The 3,660-nt window shown below is 39.5% G+C and overlaps 1 long non-coding RNA gene across 2 annotated transcripts in view; it reads left to right on the top strand.

The window, feature by feature from the left end:
* Positions 1 to 3,660, top strand: part of LOC108447637 — a 4,698-nt gene continuing 1,038 nt past the window's right edge. Inside the window, exons 1-5 of one of the 2 annotated variants that reach the window (XR_001863299.1) lie at positions 1 to 38; positions 881 to 917; positions 1,223 to 1,296; positions 3,011 to 3,061; positions 3,404 to 3,519. This is a non-coding gene — a long non-coding RNA (uncharacterized LOC108447637). The remainder of the gene's footprint in view (positions 39 to 880; positions 918 to 1,222; positions 1,297 to 3,010; positions 3,062 to 3,403; positions 3,520 to 3,660) is intronic. The other variant, XR_001863300.1, reaches the window with a different exon arrangement.

Here is a 3,660-nt window from a genome sequence, read left to right as displayed (position 1 = left end):
CTGTGATGTATGGAACAGATTGAAAAGCCTACTTAAGTGTAAGTATTAAAGAAACAGTTGGGGTTTTTCCTAGGTGGAGGTAGTTGTATGAAGACAAAAGCCCAAGTCTTAACTTTTTGGTTGCCTTTTGGCAAAAAAAGAAAAAGTATTGTATTTTGAAACACAAATCCACAGATGAGCACCAAAACCAGGTTTCTTTCCCAGTTACCTGACTAGGATAAAAAAACCAAGCTATTCTACAGATGCTGTGGAGTTTTCATGCCTCGTTGTTCAGCAAATAGACACAACCTGCTGTGTGTCTGAATTGGAAAACGTGGCTAGAAGAGTAACAGGTTCTGCTTTCCTCACTGTAAAGTTAATTGCAGTGGTGACAATGAGACCTGTAACAAGTTCACTTAGTGGGACAATTCTGCAAACATACTTAAAAATGCAGCTACTATGAAATCTAAGGATAAGCTTGAGTTGATGTGCTGCAATTCTGCATCCTATGTACTAAAAGAAGTAGAATTAGCAGGTAGAGGAAAAATACTTGCAGTGCTGAATTCTTGTAGATCATTTATTAAGAGCATAATTTCAAGCTGTCTTAAGATGGTGTCCTCCATGTTTTCTTTATGAGGTAACCCCTTAGTTGTACTTTTTGTGCCATACTGCTCTGATTTCTTAAATTGCAGATAAACCTTGTTGGTAACTGTGTGATAAATTGGGCTGTGGTTTAATTGCAAATGAAATGCTTTGTTGTGTCATCAGCATTCAGCCAGTGTAACTGGACTACTGTCTCCCTGGCTTCATACTGAGATAAAAGCTCCCAAGTCTTGATGGACTGCTAAAATACTGAGGAAACTTGAAAGTATTACTTATGCAACAATTTACTTTATTTTAGGAAGTGCACCTGAAGTCCAGTCTGAACTAACATCTTGGTAAGTTTGTGTGACTGGTTTTTTTTACCCTTGGCTGTTGCCTGTCTTAAACTTGGTGAGCTCATTTCTGCTGCTCATTTCTTACTAAGAAAATGCAGTGTTGGTTTGGAAAACATGAGAGCTCTTCTTCTCCAAACTTGAGAATGCTGTGAGAAAATTGTTGTGATGATTGGCAAAATGTTCAACTGCTCTGAAGAGAGTGAGTGAGAAGAGCCTTTCTGAACAAATTACTCAGTACTGTTGTAGGTTCTGCTGATTTGTGTGCACATACATGCTGGTTTGTAACACTACTTGTTTTTTTCAAGTGGCGGGTACGTAGAAGAAGGTGAAGGAAGAAATGCAGGATGCCATTTCACAGAAGTCTGAAGCCTCTTTGAGGGTTAGTATGACATCTGAAGTTCTACCTATACCTTAATGACTAAGGGGCTCTGGTTTTCAGTGGCCAGAAGTCTCTCAGAACAAGCTTACTAATTTGTGAAGGTTTCAGGGACTTTTTTCAACATTACACTACTATATCTTAAAGTATCATTCATCTGTTATGGGAAAAATTTATTGTAACTTCGATTTGCCCACAGAATGTTCATATAAATCCCTCAGTCAAAACCAAGGTGAACAGGTTAACTGCTTAAACGGAAAGTTTTGCTTTGACCAGTCAGTTACACTTGGTTGGAATTTTATAGGGAGGATTCTGCACAGTTTTGTAGTTAATTCTCTTTGATGTTTGCTGATCGGGTAACTTGTAATTAAAAACTTGCTAGTTACAAAGGAGGTGCGTAGTGTATCATTTACCTTCCTTCTTCCCCAAAATGTCTTGAAACAATGCAAAATGACACTTAGTGAGATATGTACCAGATACCTTTCCAGTCTGCTTGATTTTTATTCATCTCTTGTGTTACAGTACCAGAATTGTTGAGGTCTATCCCGATAGGATCTTTTCTGTAGGTTCGTGTCGTTGGAAACGCCTCACAGAATAAACTTGTGGTTTGGCTTTACCCACTGAACTACCTGTTAGCTCTGTGGGATAAAACTGCAAGACAAATCTTAGTGTAGCGTCCTAGGAACTGCAGTGATGCCCAGTATTCTCCTTTAGGTGTACTCCTTTAGGTGTAATGTGCTTGGGTACAAAAGAAAAAAGTGATTCAAGTGGAAGAGCTTGGTAAGAGTCCAAAGTCAGTGTGTTCTGGGACTTCAGGTGCAACTGACATTCTGAATTACATGGGCTCAACTTAGTCTTTTGCCCAGGTTTTTGTGTAGGTATCTTACTTGTAACACTGTTTTTTTGCTTCTTGTTTTCTGGATGGCTTGAAACAGTCTATTCTCCTTTTAATAATGAAGGGAGTGATTATTATTTCTTGTTTCAGTGGCTGTAGGTAAGAACAGACCACACTGTGATGTCTGTCTTCAAGTAACTTCATAAACTTGCTGTAATTTTGTTTTGTATTGAGAGATGCTCCACAGTTTCATACTGAGCAGCAATATTTGGGTTATATCTTCAAGTATGGGATTTAGAGTTAATTTCTGTGCAGCTCAGCCAGTTTACTTCTATACTGTTGAAATTCCTGGATTCTTTTCTGTGGAATGAAGAGTTTAAAGTAAAACCAAGCAAAATACTGTAGAAGAAGTATAAATCTTCACATAGGAGAATTCTGAAGCTGCTGTTAAAGATTTTATTTCCTTCTCCCTCTCAGCTGCATGGCAGTTCTGTGGAGATTACCTCTTACTCCCTGACACTCCCTGGTGCATGCAAGAAGCTTGAATGTAAAATGAGCTGTTGTGGTTGAAGGTCTGTAGCTGTTGCAGTGTTACAGTACCTGTACCCAGGAGCCTTCTCCTGGTGGGATGTTCAAAAAGCAGTGCTACTGCAGTGCAGCATTTGGCATCCTTGGTTTTCCTCCAGCTGTGTCTGTTAAACCTGGTATTTTTGCTGAAACAGTCTTTAACCTCTTCAGGGATTTAAGTGTACTTGCTTTCTGTTTTCATGTAAAAAAATGAAAATAGATGTTTTCATTTGTCTTCATTTTAATTATCCATGTGAAAACTGGATACTGGCCTCTGGAACTCAGCAAGTGCATTCAATTTCTTCTTTCTAACAGGATGAAGTGAACTGCCCCGAGTTAAAAACATGGGAGCAACCTGTTTGACAGGTAAGTATTGAGTTACTAGTTAAATACTACTTCACAGTTTGTGTATTATCTTTGTATCACATTAAGCATCAAAACTTCCCGAAACTGTTGTATAATAAAGTGCAGAAATGGTTATGTAGTAGCAGAGATGACTGGGTAGTGATCACTGCAGATCTTGGCAGATCACTCATCTGTGAGTCATTCTTGTGTGTGCATACATACTTTAAACAGCTGTCACAGTTGTGCAGCCATTTGTAGTACTGGTGTCTTAATGAGACTGCTGTTGCTTGTGAGGAATTCCTCAGTGCTTGGAGCTTGTGCCGTATTTTAGGCTTGCTCACAACTTGGCTTTCATATTGGCAGGATTGATTGGTCCTTCAGTGGAAATGATGGGAGCTGGCTCATTGAGTGAAGTCCCATATGAGCAGTGAGAGGACTGTCTGGTCATTACCAAGGCTGCTGGGATGTTCCTGTTTCTGGTGAGCTGTGGACATGACCGTAAAGCAAATCCACCAGACTCCTGTGTTGCCACATGATGTGGCACCAAGTCTGCTGGGAATAAAGCTTTAACATAGGCTAAGGACACAATATTCCCTTTCTGCTGTTAAGAGCAGGTTCCT

This window comes from Corvus brachyrhynchos, unplaced genomic scaffold, assembly GCF_000691975.1.
Source record: "Corvus brachyrhynchos isolate BGI_N302 unplaced genomic scaffold, ASM69197v1 scaffold117, whole genome shotgun sequence".
In the NCBI taxonomy this organism is placed as follows: domain Eukaryota; kingdom Metazoa; phylum Chordata; class Aves; order Passeriformes; family Corvidae; genus Corvus; species Corvus brachyrhynchos.
The sequence above is the reverse complement of the archived record's forward strand: the minus strand, read 5'-3'. Positions and strand labels throughout refer to the sequence as shown.